Raw genomic sequence first — 22,304 nt, 5'->3', positions numbered from 1 at the left:
TTATACAGTTTGGGAACCAACACGGTGTTGGTGTCAGGAGAGACCAAGATTCCAATCAGAAGGCAAGGCGAGGTTTGGTACAAGATACTCACGGAGGGTGGAAAAAATAATAAGGTGGGCCTGGTACATACTTGGCACAAACTTGTAAGAGTACAAATGCTTAACTCAGTTCCTTTCACAAGTACCTGAAATAAATGGTTGGCCTAATGATATTTTAGCATTCAGCTATGTAATATTTGACAGAATAACAGAATATGCAAAACTATAAAAATGTAGTGAATTGTACACTGTGAATTGTAAAAATGAATATCAATTTGAGGGATACAACAGATTTAAAATGTAAATTTTTATAATTCTGAAGTGTTATTATGTTCATTTACTTCATTTGAGATAAAAAATGCCAATATTCTATTTGACTCACAGACCTGATGTAGCCACCTTAACCATGAATGTCCACAGGAAAAAAAATGAATTGGGCTATGAACTAGTTTCTCTAGTTTATGAATTATTGTCAGCCATGAGTTCTCTCCCTCTTCCAAATTTCGGCCTGATATTAATACTACAAGGGACCTATGTATCTATATATGAAAAGGAGGAAGCTGGGAATTTTCTGGATCACGTGGGCTAACAAAATATTTCTCATGGAATACACAGTGAATTGAAGCAACATTTTTAAAGAAAATTTACTTAATTATAATTTATCAAGTTAATTTCTTCTATTCTTCCTTATTTGGATGTGAGTAAATAGTCTACCGACAAAAGATATTTTCCTGTTGTACTAAAGAATCACATTATCCAGCTTTTGGCATTGGTCTAGAGTCTAGATATTTTTATATCAATATTATGCAAAGAAATCACTAGAATTTAACCTAATTGACTACTTAAGGCACTAGATTAAAAGTCGGTGAATCCACCCAGAAGACAAGCGAGCACAGGTGCACAGCAGTTGACCCCTGGCATTTGCCAGCTGTTGCCTTCTGGGTTCGTGTGAATGTGGGGAGGGAGGAAAAGAGCGAATCTGTTGACAAAATTTGCTCGTCACCCAAGGCCAGATTGTTTTGGGAGAACCCTGCCAACATTTAGGAAAGATGATAACTTGGACATTCGCCTATAATTCTTGTAACCCCTCCCAGCTGGAGCTAAGTATTAGCATTAAAACACTCATGTTAAAATGGTCCTCCAAGGTTCAGCATCTCTAGGCTGCCTTAATCTGCTCCCCGTTCCATTTCACCTCAATTCTAAAAGCTCCACGTATTCTTCTTCTATCCCAGTGATGCTGAGTTGCATCAAGTTGGCCGAGCCAGCAAGCTTTGGGAGTTGGTGGAGGAGAACATTTTGAAATCATCTAAAAAGAACATGCTTTTTAATTACAAGAGGGTGGGGAGTGAGGAGACTTCTCCCCAGATAACTGGACCCAAATGGAAATAAGGCTTTGCAAAAATAGAATTATTGAAAAACATCAGTAACAGTGATGTCTAGATGGTAAGTCAAACAGGGGCTCCCTACAAAATCCACCGATGTATCCATTCCCTGATGAAGACCTTTACTCAGTGTTTCCTCTGAGAAACACTGCCAAGCACATGGGTGGGTGTTAGACAACACTCGTGTAAGGGAGATGGCCCTGCTCGGAGAGCCATTCTCAGAGCTCCAAACGGACAAGGACAGCTGCCTGATGCCCGTAGTCTCTCTACCACTGACATTTCCTCACATGACCCAAAAGGAGGAGTCTGTGACTCAAAAGGTCCTTAGAAGTATTTCATGGCTCCACCCTTTTCAACTGACAGGCATCAGAGAAAGATCCTGACAAGGATCCTGACAAGGATCGCCGAGCACACTAATGACACAAAGCATGGCTTAAGTGAACTCATCCCTGTTTTGAAACCCACTGATACACACAAACTTTTTGCAGATAAAACAACAGAGGCAGAGAACAGAAGGTGGTTGCCAGGGGTCAGTGGGGGAGGAGGGAGCTGACCACCAAGGGCAGCAGAGGGAGCTTTCTGTGGGAGGGAGTGGTTGGTTCTGTGTCCTGATTGTGGTACATCTATGACTGTGCATTTCTCAAAGTTTACAGAAATGTACATACACAAAAAGTGAATGGTACTGTATGCCCATTCACAGTAAACTTAAAGAAAAGGGGACCCTCATGCACTGTTGGTGGGAATGTAAATTGGTGCAGCCACTATGGAAAATAGTATGGAGGTTCCTTAGAAAACTCAAAATAGAGCTACCATACGATCCAGCAATCCCACTCCTGGGCATATATCAGGAGAAAATGTATATTTGAAAAGATACATGCACCCCAATGTTCACAGCAGCACTATTTACACAAGCCAAGACACGGAAGCAACCTAATGTCCATCAACAGAGAAAGGAATAAAGAAGATATGGTATATATACACAATGGAATATTACTCAGCCATAAAAAGGAATGAAATAATGCCATTTGCAGCAACATGGATGAACCCAGAGATGATCATACTAAGTGCAGTAAGCCAGACAAATACCATATGATATCACTTATATGTATAGTCTAAAATATGACACAATTGAACTTATTTACGAAACAGAAATAGACTCAGACATAGAAAACAAACATAATTATCAAAGGGAAAAGGGGGTGGGGAGGGATAAATTAGGGGTTTGGGATTAGCAGATACACACTACTATATATAAAATAGATAAACAACAAGGTCCCACTGTATAGCACAGGGAACTATATTTAATATCTTGTAGTAAACCATAATGGAAAAGGATGTGAAAAAGAATATAAACATGCACACACATATCTGAATCACTATGCTGTACAACAGAAAGTAATACAACACTGTAAGTCAACTACACTTGAATAAAAAGTTATTTTAAAAGTGGACTCAAAAATTATATACATAACACTATCTTGAGTCAAGTGTGGAAACAGAAACCATAAAATAACCCATTGGAAATATACAGCACTTTCCAGGTTAAAACTCCTCAATGTCATTTAAACTGTATACTCCCATTTGTCTTGACTTTAAAAGATCAGGAGGCATGCTGATATGAAGATAAATGGTTAATAGATGTATTGGACAAGAATAAAACTGTCTCCTAACAAAGAGCCATGTGCCCCCAGAGACAGAGGGTGTGTGCACTCGCAGCACAGTTGAAGACACCATCCCAACCACGTCCGTCAGACTCTGGGCCCTGAGCCTGGTCCACCTCTGTGGACTGTCAGCACTGCTTCGCCAAGAGCAGGTGCTCGGAAAATCTTGTTTGACCTAAAGTGAAGGGAGGAGAAGGCTTCTGGCTGGTACATACAGAGCAGAAGCTCGACGTCTTCCCCGTGTGGGATCCATGTAACCTCAAGTGAATTCTGCCACTGTGTGTAAACCAAGACGGCCCAAGGTATTTTCATTTCCTTGAGTTTGGAAGTCACTCAAGGTGTTCAGAATTAAGAAATTGGATGCTATCTTGGATAGTGGTGATGGGCCATGAACAATAAATGAGGTCCTTTAAATAGTAAGTACTGTATAAAACAACCCAGGAGTTAGCCAGAGAAAAAAATGGCAAGGCCGATTTTTAAATAAACTTTTCTGTAATCAATCAAATCTTTCTAGAATTCAGATAATATAACAGACTCAGAATTTGGTCATAAAAAGAAAGCTGCCAAAATAACAACATAAAATAAATGTACAACACTTCATTTTTACGCATTTGTTTTTGCAAAAGAAAACAGAGACGCTGCCAATTTATCCCTCAGCAACCTTCCAACTGGGTAAAGCACTAATACATGCTATTTAAAAATTATAAGGAATCCATTAAATTGCCAAGATCTCAGATTTCATGTATTGAGGATTTTGCTTTGATGGGAAGCAAATGCTATACATTCCCTATTGGAATTAGGTATTTCTGGATGTGAGCAGCAGTTTTCTTCGAACTGGAAGGAGAATGCTGTATAAATGAGAGTGAATAATAAAGACTTGCCTGTGGAGTCCTCTCTCAGCGTCAGACACCAACAAAGCAGCCTGCAGGAAGGAGGAAGAAGCTGGCCTGGGCTCGTGGATCCCCCCTTCCAGGTTTACACAGGGAACAGTTGACCTTCAGCTCCTTCGGAGTTCCTGCCGCCTTATTGTCTACACGAGGACACTGACTCTGTTAGAGGCCTATGTTGTTGCTCATACTGCTTTGTAGCTACCCAGGCTCTGTGCCTGTGTGCCCGACTCTCTAGTACACCAATGACGGCCTTTCTAGGGGTCTTACCTTCGCTGGGAGGCCGAACATCTGGCCCACCCCAGGCAGAGAACCCACACAGAGTTAGGAACAAGGGTTACGGTTCTGGCCCTTTCCTATCTCTTCTTTTTTCCCCTTCCCTCTCTCTCTCTCACCCGTTTATCATTGATACGCACCATAATGTGTTTACCAGGTGGTATAAGCTGTTACAGCAGAAGGTAACAAGGCTTTTAATTGGTGCAGAAGCCTGTATTGGGCATCTCTTATAAGCATTCCACCAAGCCAGGCATAGGGAGATGAGAGAGGAGTGGGACCCACCCCCTCTCTCCCTATTGGCATTCACAGTCTAAATGACTGAGATCAACTCACAGGCGTATTGATTTGTCAGGTAGACCCTGGCTGCTGAGCAAGTGGTCATAAAGACTGTACGAAAAAAGAAACAAACAAAACCAACAAAAAACCAAATTGCCTTTCCTCCAAAGCAAATTAAATAACAGAGATCCAAATTGGATCACTTAACATTTTCTGTTTTAAATGTACTTAAGAACATTTGCTTACTAAGACAAGTTTTTGTTTTATACAACCTTAGAGAAGCCCTATGACTTTTGTCTTTATTTCCTTTTAATACAGTTCATTGAAATTATCTGGATTTGGTACCTTGATTTGTTGCTTTTTAGCATTATGTGAACTTTTAGAAACAATCATCCTAATAGCCATGTAATATAAGTCTTATTTAATAGTTTTTAAAAGTGAGATATGTTCATAGTTTAGTACCAAAAAGTGACTAAAATGAACAAATCTCATGAAATTATCAGTGGACTCTAGGAAACAAAGCATTAAAAGAAACCTCTGTGAGCAACAGACTTTAAACATACTTTCCCCCAAATATCAAAGGGTAAGATTAAAATGTCAAAAGTGTGATGATTTTTAACCTTTGAAGGTTAGGTATTTATAAAGAAATAAAAGCTGAAAATATTATATATATTTTGAAAATTAAAAGAAAAACAGCAGCTCAGTTCATGTGATGAAATAATATTGACTATGCACCAAGATTTTAAAGTCCACTAGTTCTGGATACTGAGATTAGAAATGCAGTATAGACCGAGTTAGGATAAAATCATCTGATTGACTTATGGGAATAAATTCCAGGTTTATTTGAAGGCAAAGAATTAAAATCACCCTCTACAATGTCCAACACATACTCAGTTCTTAATAAATACTGGGTGCACGGGGGGAAAACAATGCATTTTTGGCTTGGAGGTTTAAAAAAGGCTTTGACTCTTCTTGGTTTCTTGACTGTGGTTCAGCATGCTGACCTGGATTCTGTATGAGAATCTCCCTATCCACGGGGCAGCTCAGCAGGAAAACCAAGACAGTCTCCTCTTAAGCTTCTACCAATCCTCACACCCCACGCACACTGTTTTATACTCAAATGAGTATTTAATTCAATTAAAAAATTTTAATGGCCATTTCAGAGTTTAAAAAATCAGGCAAAACAGTTTTTGGAACGGACTGCCTGGTCAATATAGTGCAATGGTCACCCTGGTGGCCTGTGCAGCCCCAACACATGAGAGGTACTAACTTCTGGGGGAGTCAGGGAGGGGAATGACCTTAAAGTGAGAATCATACTGACTCCTTTCTACCTCTGCTTCTTCCTTTGCTTACCTGTTTCTCCCTTAATTTCAGAAAGAGGTTTCATTTGTTATATGGTAAATTTACCATGAAAGAGTCTTTTAGGAGGAAAATAAAATTCAATGTCTAACACTTGGCTAGCTAATAAGAGACATGTTCACAGATATTTTATCTTTATCATGTATGATTTCCTCTACAAGTTACAGCTCCAGTATGTCAGCTTTAGAAGTGTTATTTTTATGTGAAGCTTTGTAATACTTCATGGCTGAACCTGACAAAATTAGATTTCCTTTTGCCAGGTGTACTAGTCAGGGTTCTCTAGAGAAACAGAACCAGTAGGGTGTGTGTGTGTGCGCGCGTGCACGTGTATACAAGAGTTTATTGCAAAGAACTGGTTCAGGTGATTATGGAGGCTGAGACTACAAGATCTGTAGTCAGCAAGCTGGAGATGCAGGGGAACTGATGTAGCTCCAGACTGAATCTGAAGGCCTGAGAACCAGAAGAACTGATGGTAGGATTTTAGTCTGAAAACCAGCAGTTCTGATACCCAAGAAGAGCTGATGTTTCAGTTTTAGTCCAAAGGCAAGAAAAAACTGATGTCTCAGCTCAGGGGCAGTCAGGCAGGAAGAGTTCCCTCTCAGACAGGAAAGTCAGCCTTTTTTGTTCCATTCAGACCTTCAGTTGGTTGGATGAGGCCCATCCACATTAGGGAGGGCCACCCCCTTTACTCAGTCTACTGATTCAAACACGCATCTCATTCACAACCCCCCTCACAGACACATACACCCAGAATTATGTTTGACCAAATGTCTGAGCACCCCTTGGGCCAGTAAAGTTAACGCATAAAAATTAACCATCACAGGGCCTCCCTGGTGGCGCAGTGGTTGAGAGTCCGCCTGCCAATGCAGGGGATACGGGTTCGTGCCCCGGTCTCGGAGGATCCCATATGCCGCGGAGCGGCTGGGCCCGTGAGCCATGGCCGCTGGGCCTGCGCATCCGGAGCCTGTGCTCCGCAACGGGAGAGGCCACAACAGTGAGAGGCCCGCATACCGCAAAAAAAAAAAAAAAAAAAAAAAAAAAAAAAAATTAACCATCACACCAGGTGAGACTCAATTGTACGATTAAACAAGTGCTGATAAATTTACATGCCAAAAATTATGCTTATATCATAAATTCAAGCTTTTGGTTACAGAACATTGAAGACTTAATGAACCATTTTAAGGGGAAATTAGTTAGCCTTTGCAGTGTTACCAGGAAAACGATTGTTTAACCAAAAACAATTCTAAAAATATTAGCCACTATTTAATTAGTTCATTAATTCATCTATCAATCATGCATGTGTTCAGCAGACCTCAGTTGAGTATGTATTTTGTGCCAGGCACTGTGCCAGACACAGGGTGTTCAGATGCCAAAGGAGAGAAACCCATTCCTGTCAGCCAGGAACTTACTGTCTAGTAGGTGAGACAGCCAAATAAATTAGGAAGTAAAGTGGGTTACTGAATATGTTTTTTTGAGATATAACTGACATATAACATTATATTAGTTTCAGATTGGAGGTGGAGACAAGATAGTGGAGTGGAAGGACTTGACCTCACCTCCTTTCATGAAAACACCAAAACCACAACTAACTGCTCACAACCAGTGATAACAAAGACTGCAACCCACCCCAAAAGATATTGTACACCTAAAGACAAAGAAGCAGCCACAAGATGGTAGGAGGGGCACTTTCACGATATAATCAAATCCCATACCCACCAGGTGGGCAACTTACAAACTGGAAAATAATTATATTGCAGAGGTTCTCCCACAGGAGTGAGAGTTCTGAGCCCCAAGTCAGGCTCCCCAGCCTGGGAGGAGCCCCTAGAGCATTTGGCTTTGAAGGCCAACAGGGCTTGAGTGCAGGAGCTCCACAGGACTGGGGGAAACAGAGACTCCACTCTTGGAGGGCACACGCAAGGTTTCACGTGCACGGGGATCCAGGGCAAAGCAGTGACTCCACAGGAGCCTGGGCCAGAACTACCTGTGGGTCCTGGAGGCAGGGATTGGCTGTGGCTCACTGCGGGAGGAAGGACACTGGTGGTGGAGGCCCCAGAGAATATTCATAGGCGTGAGCTCTCCTGGAGGTCGCCATTTCTGCACTGAGACCTGGCCCCACCCAACAGCCTGCAGGCTCCAGTGCTGGGATGCCTCAGGCCAGACAACCAACAGGGGTGGGGGGACACAGCCCCACCCATCAACAGACATGATGCCTAAAGTCATGTCCTGAGCCCACAGCCACCCCTAAACACACCCTTGACATGGCCCTGCCCACCAGAGGGACAAGACCTAGCTCTACCCACTAGTGGGCAGGCATCAGTCCCTCACACCAGGAAGCCTACAAAAGCCCCTGGACCAACCTCACCCACCAGGGCACATACACCAGAAGCAACAGGAACTACAATCCTGAAACCTGCAGACCGGAGACCACAAACACAGAAAGTTAGACAAAATGAGATGGCAGAGAAATATGTTCCACATGAAGGAACAAGATAAAATGCCAGAAGAACAATGAAGTGAAGTGGAGACAGGCAATCTGTCTGAAAAAGAATTCAGAATAATGATGGTAAAGGTGATCCAAGATCTCGAAAAAAGAATGGAGGCACAGACCAAGAAGATACAAGAAATGTTTAACAAAGAGCAAGAAGATTTAAAGAACAAACAGATGAACAATACGATAACTGAAATGAAAATACCAGAAGGAATCAATAGCAGCATTAATGAGGCAGTGGAATGAATAGCTGAGCTGTAAGACAGATTGGTGGAAATCCCTACCGTGGAACAGAGTAAAGAAAAAAGGATGAAAAGAAATGAGGACAGTCTAAGAGACCTCTGGGACAAAATTAAATGCACCAACATTTGCATTATAGGGGTCCCAGAAGGAGGAAAGAGAGAGAAAGGGCATGAGAAAATATTTGAAGAGATTATAGCCAAAAACTTCCCTAATATGAGAAAGGAAACACTCAAGTCCAGGAAGCACAGAGAGTCCCATACAGGATAAACCCAAGGAGGAACATGCCGACACACGTATTAACCAAAAATAACAAAATAAACGACAAAGAGAAAATATTAAAATCAACAAGGGAAAAGCAACAAATAACATACAAGGGAATCCCCATAAGGTTATCAGCTGACTTTTCAGCAGAAACTCTGCAGGCCAGAAGGGAGTGGAAGGATGTATTTAAAGTGATGAAAGAGAAAAACCTACAACCAAGAATATTCAGCAAGGCTCTCGTTCAGATTCAATGGAGAAATCAAAAGCTTTACAGAAAAGCAAAAGCTAAGAGAATTCAGCACCACCAAACCAGCTTTACAACAAATGCTAAAGGAACTTCTCTAGGTGGAAAAGAAAAGGCTACAAGTAGAAACAAGAAAATTACGAATGGGAAAGCTCACCAGTAAAGGCAAACACACCATAAAGGTAGGAAATCATCCACAAACAAATATGATCTCAAAAGCAGCAATCGTGAGGGCAGTACAAACGCAGGATATTGGAAATGCATTTGAAATTAAGAGACCAGTAACTTAAAACAATCTTGTATATATAAAGATGGCTATATCAAACCTCATGGTAACTGCAAACCAAAAATCTACAATAGATACCCACACAAAAAAGAAAAAGCGATCCAAACACTAAATAGTCATCAAATCACAAGTGAAGAGAAGAAAAGAGGAAGGGAAGAAAAGAGACCTACAAAACAAATCTAAAACAATTAACAGAATGGTGGTAAGAACATACATATCAGTAATTATCTTAAATGTAAACAGATTAAATGCTCCAACTAAAAAACACAGACTGGCTGAATGGATACAAAAACAAGACCCATATATATATATGCTCTCTACAAGAGACCCACTTCAGATCTAGGAACACATACACAGTGAAAGTGAAAGGATGGAACAGCTATTCCATGCAAATGGAAATCAAAAGAAATCTGGGATAGCAATATTCATATAAGACAATATATACTTTTAAATAAAGACTGTTACAAGACACAAAGAAGGACACCTCATAATGATCAAAGGATCAATCCAAGAAGATATAACAATTGTCAATATATATGCATCCAACATAGGAGCACCTCAATATATAAGGCAAATATTAACAGCCATAAAAGGAGAAATTGACAGTAACACAATAATACTGGGGGACGTTAACAGCCCACTTACATCAATGGACAGATCATCCAGACAGAAAATCAATAAGGAAACACAGGCCTTAAATGACACATTAGACCAGATGGACTTAATTATGGAGCATTCCATTCGAAAGCAGCAGAATACACATTCTTCTCAAGTGCACATGGAACATTCTCCAGAATAGATCACATGCTGGGCGACAAAGCAAGCCTCAGTAAATTTAAGAAAACTGAAATCATATCAAGCATCTTTTCCAACCACAACACTATGAGATTCGAAATCAACTACAAGAATAAAACTGTAAAAAACCACAAACCCGTGGAGGCTAAACAATATGTTACTAAACAACAAATGGATCACTGAAGAAATCAAAGAGGAAATCAAACAATATCTAGAGACAAATGAAAATGCAAAAAAAGATGATCTAAAACCTATGGTGTGCAGTAAAAGCTGTTCTAAGAGGGAAGTTTATAGCAATACAATCTTACCTTAGGAAACAAGAAAAATCTCAAATAAACAACCTAACCTTAAAGCCACTAGAGAAAAAAGAACAAACAAAGCCCAAAGTTAGTAGAAGGAAAGAAATAAAAATCAGAGCAGAAATAAATGAAATCGAGACAAAATAGAAAAGATCAATGAAACTAAAAGCTGGTTCTTTGAAAAGATAAACAAAATTGATAAACCTTTAGCCAGACCCATCAAGAAAAAGAGGGAGAGGGCTCAAATCAATAAAATTAGAACTGAAAAAGAAGTTACAACAGACACTACAGCAATACAAAGGATCATAAGAGACTACTACAAGCACCTATACTCCAATAAAATGGACAACCTAGAAGGACAAATTCTTAGAAAGGTACAACCTTCTAAGACGGAACCAGGAAGAAGTGGAATATATGAACAGACCAATCACAAGTACTGAAATTGAAACTGTGATTAGAAACTCCCAACAAATGAAAGTCCAGGACCAGAGGGCTTCACAGGTGAATTCTATCAAACACTTAGAGAAGAGTTAACACCTACCCTTCCAAAACTCTTCCAAAAAATTGAAGAGGAAGGAACACTCCCAAGCTCATTCTACGAGGACACCATTACCCTGATACCAAAACCAGACAAAGAAACCACAAAAAAAGAAAATTACAGGCCAATATCACTGATGAACATAGACGCAAAAATCCTCAACAAAATACTAGCAAACCGAATCCAAAAATGCATTAAAAGGATCATACACCATGATCAAGTGGGAGTTATCTCAGGGATGCAAGGATTCTTCAATATCTGCAAATCAATCAGTGTGATACACCACACTAACAAAATGAAGAATAAAAAACTTATGATCATCTCAGTAGATGCAGAAAAAGCTTTTGACAAAATTCAACACCATTTATGATAAAAACTCTCCAGAAAGTGGGCAGAGAGGAAACATGCCTCAACATAATAAAGGCCATATATGACAAACCCACAGCTAACATCATACTCAACAATGAAAAGCTGAAAGCATTTCCTCTAAGATCAGGAACAAGATGAGGATGTCCACTCTCACCACTTTTATTCAACACAGTTTTGGAAGTCCTAGCCATGGCAATCAGAGAAGAAAAAGAAATAAAAGAATCTAAACTGGAAAGTAAGAAGTAAAACTGTCAGTTTGCAGATGACATGATAGTATACATAGAAAATCTTAATGATGCTACCATAAAACTACTAGAGCTCAGCAATGAATTCAGTTAAGTTGCAGGATAGAAAATTAATACACAGAAATCTCTTGCATTTCTATACACGAACAATAAGAGATGAGAAAGAGAAATTAAGGAAACAATGCCATTTACCATCGCATCAAAAAGCAAAAAATACCTAGGAACAAACATACCTGAGGAGGCAATAGACCTGTACACGGAAAACTATAAGACACTGATGAAAGAAATTGAAGATGACATAAACAGATGGAAAGATATACCACATGCTGTGATTGAAAGAATACTGTCAAAATGAATATACTACCCAAGGCAATCTAGAGATTCAACGCAATCCCTATCAAACTACCAATGACAACTCTCACAGAGCTAGAATAAAAACTTTTAATGTGGGTATGGAAACAGAAAAGACCCCGAATAGCCAAAGCAATCCTGACAGAGAAAAATGGAGCTGAAGGAATCTGACTCCCAGACTTCAGACTATACTACAAAGCTACAGTAATCAAAACAGTATAGTACTGGCACCAAAACAGAAATGTACATCAATGGGACAAGACAGTAAGCCCAGAAATAAACCCACGCACCTATGGTCAATTAATCTATGACAAAGGAGACAAGAAGGTACAATGGAGGTAAGACAGTCTCTCTTTAGTAAGTGCTGCTGAGAAAACTGGACAGCCACATGTAAAAGAATGAAATTAGAACACTCTCTTACCAGCATAAACACACAAAAAAACCCCTCAAAATGGATTAAAGACCTAAATGTAAGACCAGATACTATAAAACTCTTAGAGGAAAACATAGGCAGAACACCCTAGTACATAAGTTGCAGCAGTATCTTTTTTGGTCCACCTCCTACAGTAATGAAAATGAAAACAAAAATAAATGGGACCTAATTAAACTTAAAAGCTTTTGCACAGCAAAAGAAACCATAAACAAAATGAAAAGTCAACCCAAAGAATGGGAGAAAATATTTGCCAATGAAGTGACCGAAAAGGGATTAATCTCCAAAATATACAAAGAGCTCATACAGCTCAATGTCAAAAAAACAAACAACCCAATCAAAAAATGGACAGAAGATCTAAACAGACATTTCTCCAAAGAAGACAAACAGATGGGCCAAAAGCACATGAAAAGATGCTTAACATCACTAATACAATGAGCTATCACCTCATACGAGTTAGAATAGCCATCATTAAAAATTCTACAGAGAGTGGAGTCAAGGTGGCGGACAAGGAGGATGCAGAATTCACGTCTCCTCACAACTAGGGCACCTACCAGGCACCAGTGGGGGACCACAGATACCTAAGGGGACAGGAGGAACCCCCAGCGACCGGGTAGGACGTGGGGTGTGGGGGGAGTGTAAGGGGAGGAGAAGTGGAGGCGGGACGGGACTGGTGCCCCTGAGGGGAGGCTGGGGAGGGGAAGGTATCCATGCTGGAGTGGGAAACTGGGGGACCATTGGGAGGACAGATGATCAGAAGGGAGCGTGGCCAGGCTTCCCCTGCCCACTTGGGCCCCTGAAAGCCTGCTGAGATTCTGGGCCTGATCCCCTGCCCACCAAAGCCCCCTCTAGCCACACAAGCCCTGAGGGAGTGGGAAGGAGGGAAGGGGGAGCAAAAGTAAAGGTCGGACCTTTGGAACCGGCACCCCTGAGGGGGGTGGCTGGGGGAGGGGAAGACTTCCTACACCCAGCAGGACCCACCCATGGGTTAGAGGTCCAGCAGCAATGGGGGAGACCCTGGGGGTGATGGGGGAGGGGCACAGAGGAACAGAAGGGAACGTGGCCAATGCCTTCTCTGTCCACTTAAGCAACAGGGAGCTTGCTGGGCCCCCAGGCCTAATCCTCTGCCCTTGGAGCCTCCCTCCTGCTGCGCAGAGCTCAAGCCCCGCCCGTACACCCCCACCCAGGGCCCCACCTCTACACTCGGAGACCCCCTCTGAGACCCCCTCCAACATGCTGGGCCTAAACCCCACCCACACACCCTCACCCAGGGCCCTACCTCCAAACTCCAGAACTCCACACTCCAGAGGCCCTCCTTCCAACGAGCTGCCTTTCCCCTTCTGCGCAGGTCCTAAGCAGAGGCCCCACCCCACGCATGAACGTCACCCCCCCCACCAACCTAGGTCCTGTCCCACCTTAAACCCCGCCCCTGCCTAAGTTCCAACCCCGCCTAAACTCCACCCCCACAGGCAAGGCTTTTTTTTTTCTTCTTTTTTCCTCTTTTAGATTGGGGCTCTGTTTTACCCTGTTGATACATTGCTGTTCATTTATTTATATTTTTATTTTTCCTAATCTTTTATTTTTCTAATTTAATTTTATTCTTTATACTTTGTTATTGTTCTCTCCTTCTGGCTTGTTCCCCCCACACACCCACCCACACCTTTTTTTTTTCTATTGTGGTTTTATTTTACCCTGTTGCAGTGGTTTCAATTATATTTTTATTTTTCCTAATATATTTTTTACCTTTCTAATTTTATTTTGTTTTTATTCCTTGATATTGTACTGCTCCTTTTTTTCTTTTCTTTTTTTTTTGGCCACGCCACGCAGCTTGCAGGATCTTGGTTCCCAGGCTGGAGGTCGGGCCTGAGCTCCTGTGGTGGGAGCTCTGAGTCCAAACAGCTGGGCTAACAGAGAACCTCAGACCACAGGGGATATTAATCAGAGTGAGATCTCCCAGAGGTCCTAATCTCAGCACCAAGACCTGGTTCTATCCAACTGCCTGCAAACTCCAGTGCTGGACGCCTCAGGCCAAACAACCAGTAAGACAGGAATACAGCCCCATCCATCAAAAAAAAAAAAAAAAAAAAAAGAAACGACAAAAAAATATGTTACAGACAAAGAAGCAAGGTAAAAACCTACAAAGCCAAAGAAATGTGACAAAATAGGCAACCTACCTAAAAAAGAATTCAAAGTAATGATAGTAAAGATGATCCAAAATCTCAGAAACAGGATGGAGGAAATACAAGAAATACTTAACAAGGATCTAGAAGAACTGAAGGGCAAACAAACAGTGATGAACAATACAATAACTGAAATTAAGAATACTCTAGAAGGAATCAATAGCAGAACAACTGAGGCAGAAGAACGGATGAGTGACCTGGAAGAAAAAATGGTGGAAAAAACTGCCCGGGAGCAGAATAAAGAAAAAATAATGAAAATAATTGAGGAGAGTCTCAGAGACCTCTGGGACAACATTAAAGGCACCAACATTCGAATTATAGGGGTCGCAGAAGAAGAAGAGAAAAAGAAGGGTCTGAGAAAATATTTGAAGAGATTATAGTCAAAAACTTCCCTTGGGGCTTCCCTGGTGGCGCAGTGGTTGAGAGTCTGCCTGCCGATGCAGGGGACATGGATTCGTATCCCGGTCCGGGAAGATCCCACATGCCACGGAGCGGCTGAGCCCGTGAGCTATGGCCACTGAGGCTGCGTGTCCAGAGCCTGTGCTCCGCAATGGGAGAGGCCAAAACAGTGAGAGGCCCGCATACCGCAAAAACAAACAAACAAACAAACAAACAAAAAACAAAAAAACTTCCCTAACATGGGAAAGGAAATAGTCAATCAAGTCCAGGAAGCGCAGAGACTCCCATACAGGATAAACCCAAAGAGAAACATGCCAAGACACATAGTAATCAAAGTATCAAAAATTAAATACAAAGAAAAAATATTAAAAGCAGCAAGGGAAAAGCAACAAAAACATACAAGGGAATCCCCATAAGGTTAAGAGCTGATCTTTCAGCAGAAACTCTACAAGCCAGAGGGACTGGCAGGACATATTTAAAGTGATGAAAGGGAAAAACCTACAACCAAGATTACTCTAACCAGCAAAGATGTCATTCAGATTTGATGGAGAAATTAAAACATTTACACACAAGCAAAAGCTAAGAGGATTCAGCACCACCACACCAGCTTTACAACAAATGCTAAAGGAACTTCTTTAGGCAGGAAACACAAGAGAAGGAAAAGACCTACTAGAAAAACAAACCCAAAACAATTTTAAAAATGGTAATAGGAACACACATATCGATAACTACCTTAAATGTAAATGGATTAAATGCTCCAAGCAAAAGGCATAGACTGGCTGAATGGATACAAAAACAAGACATGTATATACATGCTGTCTACAAAAGACCCACTTCAGACCTAGGGACACATACAGAATGAAAGTGAGGGGATGGAAAAAGATATTCCATGCAAATGGAGATCAAAAGAAAGCTGGAGAAGCAATTCTTGTATCAGACAAAACAGACTTTAAAATAAAGACTATTACAAGAGACAAAGAAGGACACTACATAATGATCAAGGGATCGACCCAAGAAGAAGATATAACAATTGTAAATATTTATGCACCCAACATAGGAGCACCTCAATACATAAGGCAAATACTAACAGCCATAAAAGGAGAAATCAACAGTAACACAATCATAGTAGGGGACTTTAACACCCCACTTTCACCAATGGACAGATCATCCAAAATGAAAATAAATAAGGAAACACAAGCTTTAAATGACATATCAGACAAGATGGACTTGACTGATATTTATAGGACCTTCCATCCAAAAACAACAGAATACACTTTCTTCTCAAGTGCTCACAGAACACTCTCCAGGATAGACCATATCTTGGGTCACAAATCAAGCCTAGATAAATTTAAGAAAACTGAAATATCAAGTATCTTTTCCGACCACAACACTATGAGACTAGATAACAATTACAGGAAAAAAAACTGTAAAAAATACAAACACACAGAGGCTAAACAATACACTACTAAATAACCAAGAGATCACTGAAGAAATCAAAGAGGAAATCAAAAAATACCTAGAAACAGGGCTTCCCTGGTGGCGTAGTGGTTGAGAGTCCGCCTGCTGATGCAGGGGACGCAGGTTCGTGCCCCGGTCCGGGAAGATCCCACATGCTGTGGAGCGGCTGAGCCCGTGAACCATGGCCACTGAGCCTGCATGTCCAGAGCCCATGCTCTGCAACAGGAGAGGCCACAACAATGAGAGGCCCGCATACCACACACACACACACACACACACACACAAAAAAAAAACCCTAGAAACAAATGACAATGAAAACACGATGACCCAAAACCTATGGGATGCGGCAAAAGCAGTTCTAAGAGGGAAGTTTATAGCAATACAATCCTACCTCAAGAAACAAGAAAAATCTCAAACAAACAACCTAACTTTATACCTAAACCAATTAGGAAAGAAATCATAAAGATCAGATCAGAAATAAATGAAAAAGAAAGGGAGGAAACAACAGCGAAGATCAATAAAACTAAAAGTTGGTTCCTTGAGAAGATAAACAAAATCCATAAAGCATTAGCTACACTCATCAAGAAAAAAAGGGAGAAGACTCATATCAACAGAATTAGAAATGAAAAAGAAGTAACAACTGACACTGCAGAAATACAAAGGATTATGAGAGATTACTACAAGCAACTATATGCCAATAAAATGGACAACCTGGAAGAAATGGACTAATTCTTAGAAAAGTACAACCTTCCAGGACTGAACCAGGAAGAAATAAAAAATATAAACACACCAATCACAAGCACTGAAACAAACTGTGATTTAAAATCTTCCAACAAACAAAAGCCCAGGACTAGATGGCTTCACAGGTGAATTCTATCAAACATTTAGAGAACACTTATCCTTCCCAAACTCTTCCAAAATACAGCAGAGGGAGGAACACTCCCAAACTCATTCTATGAGGCCACCATCACCCTGATAACAAAACCAGACAAAGATGTCACAAAAAAAGAAAACTACAGGCCAGTATCACTGATGAACATAGATGCAAAAATCCTCAACAAAATACTAGCAAACAGAATCCAGCAGCACATTAAAAGGATCATACCCGATGATCAAGTGAGGTACAGCCCAGGCATGCAAGGATTCTTCAATATGTTCAAATCAATCAATGTGATATACCATATTCACAAACTGAAGGAGAAAAAATATATGATCATCTCAACAGATGCAGAAAAACCTTTCGACAAAATTCAACACCCATTTATGATAAAAAACCCTCCGGAAAGTAGACAAAGAGGGAAGCTACCTCAACACAGTAAGGCCATATGTGACAAACATCATTCTCAATGGTGAAAAACCGAACCATTTCCTCTAAGATCAGGAATAACACAAGGCTTCCCACTCTCACCACTATTATTCAACACAGTTTTGAAGTTTTAGCCACAGCAATCAGAGACGAAAAAGAAATAAAAGGAATCCAAATAGGAAACGAAGTAAAACTGTCACTGTTTGCAGATGACATGACACTATACACAGAGAATCCTAAAGATGCTACCAGAAAACTACTAGAGCTAATCAATGAATTTGTAGAGTACCAAGCAGGATACAAAATTAATGTACAGAAATCTCTTGCACTCCTGTACACTAATGATGAAAAATCTGAAAGAGAAATTAAGGAAACACCTGCATTTACCAGTGCAACAAAAATAATCAAATACCTAGGAATAAACCTACCTAAGGAGACAAAAGACCTATATGCAGAAAATTATAAGACACTGATGAAAGAAATTAAAGATGATACAAACAGATGGAGAGATACACCATGTCCTTGGACTGGAAGAATCCACCCTGTGAATATGACTCTACTACCCAAAGCAATCTACAGATTCAATGCAATCCCTATCAAACTACCACTGGCATTTTCCAGACAACTAGAACAAAAAATTTCAAAATTTCTATGGAAACACAGAAGAACCCGAATAGCCAAAGCAATTTTGAGAAAGAAACATGGAGCTGGAGGAATCAGGCTCCCTGACTTCAGACTATACTACAAAGCTAGAGTAATCAAGACAGTATGGTACTGGCACAAAAACAGAAATACAGATCAAAGGAACAGGAAGAGAGCCCAGAGATAAACCCACGCACATACGGTCACCTTATCTTTGATAAAGGAGGTAACAGTATACAATGGAGAAAAGACAGCCTCTTCAATAAGTGGTGCTGGGAAAACTGGACAGGGACATGTGAAAGAATGAAATTAGAACATTATCTAACACCATACCCCAAAATAAACTAAAAATGGATTAAAGATCTAAATGTAAGGCCAGACACTATAAAACTCTTAGAGGAAAACATAGGAAGAACTCTCTATGACATAAATCACAGCAAGATCCTTTTGGACCCACCTCCTAGAGAAATGGAAATAAAAACAAAAATAAACAAATGGGACCTAGTGAAACTTAAAAGCTTTTGCAGAACAAAGGAAACCATAAACAAGATGAAAAGACAACCCTCAGAATGGGAGAAAATATTTGTAAATGAAGCAACTGACAAAGGATTAATCTCCAAAATATACAAGCAGCTCATGCAGCTCAATATCAAAAAAACAAACAACCCAATCCAAAAATGGGCAGAAGACCTAAATAGACATTTATCCAAAGAAGATATACAGACTGCCAACAAACACATGAAAGAATGCTCAACATCACTAATCATTAGAGAAATGCAAATCAAAACTACAATGAGGTATCACCTCACAGCAGTCAGAATGGCCATCATCAATAAATCTACAAACAGTAAATGCTGGAAAGGGTGTGGAGAAAAAGGGAACCCTCTCGCACTGTTGGTGGGAATGTAAACTGATACAGCCACTATGGAGAACAGTATGGAAGTTCCTTAAAAAACTACAAATAGAACTACCATATGACCCAGCAATCCCACTACTGGGCATATACTCTGAGAAAACTGTAATTTACAAAGAGTCATGTACCACAATGTTCACTGCAGCTCTATTTACAATAGCCAAGACATGCAAGCAACCTAAGTGTCCATCGACATATGAATGGATAAAGAAGATGTAGCACATATATACAATGGAATATTACTCAGCCATAAAAAGAAATGAAATTGAGTTATTTGTAGTGAGGTGGATGGACCTAGAGACTGTCATACAGAGTGAAGTCAGTCAGAAAGAGAAGACCAAACACCATATGCTAACACATATATATGTAATCTAAAAAAAAATGGTTCTGAAGAACCTAGGGGCAAGACAGGAATAAAGACGCAGACACAGAGAATGGACTTGAGGACTCAAGGAGTGGGAAGGGTACGCTGGGATGAAGTGAGAGAGTGGCATGGACATATATACACTACCAAATGTAAAATACACAGCTAGTGGGAAGCAGCTGAGTAGCACATGGAGATCATCTCGGTGCTTTGTAACCACCTAGAGGGGTGGGATAGGGAGGGTGGGAGAGAGATGAAAGAGGGAGGAGATATGGGAATGTAAGTATATGTATAGCTGATTCAGTTTGTTATACAGCAGAAACTAACACACCATTGTAAAGCAATTATAGTCCAATAAAGATGTTAAAAAAAAAAGTCTACAAACAATAAATGCCAGAGAGGGTGTGGAGAAAAGGCAACCCTCTTGCACTGTTGGTGGGAATGTAAATTGGTACAACCACTATGGAGAACAGTATGGAGGTTCCTTAAAAAACTACCATATGATCCAGCAATCCCACTCCTGGGCATATACCTGGCAAAACCTAGAATTTGAAAGGATACATGCACCCCAATGTTCACAGCAGGTCTATTTACAACAGCCAAGACATGGAAGCAACCTAAATGTCCGTCAACAGAGGAATGGATAAAGAAGATGTGGTACATATATACAATGGAATATTAGCCATAAAAAAAGAATGAAAAAATGCCATTTGCAGAGCTTTCCTGGTGGCGCAGTGGTTGAGAGTCCGCCTGCCGATGCAGGGGACGCGGGTTCATGCCCCGGTCCGGGAGGATCCCACATGCTGCGGAGCGGCTGGGCCCGTGAGCCATGGACGCTGGGCCTGCACCCGTGAGCCATGGCCGCTGGGCCTGCACGTCCAGAGCCTGTGCTCCGCAACGGGAGAGACCATGGCGGTGAGAGGCTCACGTACCACACACACACACACACAAAATGCCATTTGTAGCAACACGGATGGACCTAGAGATTGTCACACTAAGTGAAGTCAGACAGAGAAAGACAAATATGGTATCACTTATATATGAAATCTAAAAAAAATAATACAAATGAGCTTATTTACAAAACAGAAATGGACTCACAAACTTCGAAAACAAAACTTATGTTTACCAAAGGGGAAAGGCTGGGGGTGGGGAGGGATGAATTAGGATTTTAGGATTAACATATACACACTACTATATATAAAACAGATAATCAACAAGGACCTACTGTATAGCATAGGGAACTCTACTCAATATTCTGTAATAACCTATATGGGAAAAGAATCTGAAAAAGAATGGATATATGTATAACTGAGTCACTTTGCTGTACACCTGAAACTAACACAACATTGTAAATCAACTATACTCCAATATAAAATAAAAATTAAATTTAAAAAACACTGTACTAGTTTCAGGTGTGCAACATAATGATTCAATACACGCATGCATGAAATAGTGGTTAATGGTAAGATGACCACACATGCTACTAGCCTAGAGCAGACCCCTGTACACCTGTAGTCCCAATGAACTAATTAAAAGCTCCCTATCGTTTGCAAAAGTGTCCTTATTCGGGCAATAAATTTTGCAGCCACCTAGCTAGAAGAGATGAGAGAGAAGTTTCTGTAAGATACAGGAGGGGTGCCCATGAGGAAGAGGCTGAGCTACCTGCAGGCAGGGACAGGAGAGCTCTCAACAGATCCTGGGACTGATCCTGAGAATGAGGCAGAGTGTTTACTGGGCAGAGAGAGGGAGGGAAAGGGCGCTCTGTGCGTGATGGCCAAGGGGCAGGGATCAGCGGTGGCACCGGAGCACGGAAGATTCTGATATGTCTGGGCAGCAGGGGAGGGGGGAGGGTTGGAGGAGGCAGTCGGGGGTTCCTGAATCAGGGGGGTTCATGGTAGCTGAATCCTAAAGGCTTCTTTCTGTGTGTTGGGCTGGGGAGTCTGAACACATCCTGCTGGTAATGACGACGTCACAGCACATAGTTTAGGTGGGATTTGTGATTTAGAAAAACAAACATGTCTGTTAAAACTTGAATTTCTGAGTATTTACCGATTTGAACCAACTTTTAAAAAATTACATCAGTGTTAGAATTATTGGCACCATTATCTTCATCATCACAATTTTAGAGCTTTTTATTGGATGGTTATTTAGTTCTAGGCATTAGGCAAGGCAGGTTACATACACTGCCTCAATTAATCCTCACAACAGCCTTTTGAAGTTAGCCTTAGATCTGATTCCCATGCACGTGAAATTCTGAGTGGGGGAATCACCAAGAAATGTTCAACCTTTGAAAATAAATAAGCAGTGATTTCAAGTTAGCACATTTAATAACGTTTGCAGAAATGTTTTGATTTTCTCGCTGGTCCTTCTGAGGCCCTGCCAGGAGTCAGGGTTTTCTCAGACGGTTGCCACCTGTCTGTTGACACCAAGGTTATCCTGATAGCCTGCGAGTAGGCTCTATGGATTCCTGTGCTTCCTCAGGAACTACTTATTCTGTAATTTTAGATGAAACCAGGAGTAAGAAACATTGTTGAATAACTCAGGATCCCACAGATAAAGTGAAAGTTTATGCAAAGAATAAAGGAGCCAAATGGAGGTTCAGTTGGACAGGGA

The 22,304-nt window shown here is 40.8% G+C and overlaps 1 long non-coding RNA gene across 4 annotated transcripts in view; it reads right to left on the bottom strand.

The window, feature by feature from the left end:
* The window catches only part of LOC132492790 (uncharacterized), a 73,695-nt gene that overhangs the window by 9,104 nt on the left and 42,287 nt on the right, over positions 1-22,304 (bottom strand). The gene's annotated exons all lie outside the window — the stretch shown is intronic.

This window comes from Mesoplodon densirostris, chromosome 6 (assembly GCF_025265405.1).
Source record: "Mesoplodon densirostris isolate mMesDen1 chromosome 6, mMesDen1 primary haplotype, whole genome shotgun sequence".
NCBI classification, from domain to species: Eukaryota; Metazoa; Chordata; class Mammalia; order Artiodactyla; family Ziphiidae; genus Mesoplodon; species Mesoplodon densirostris.
This window is presented reverse-complemented; position numbering and strand designations above follow the sequence as displayed.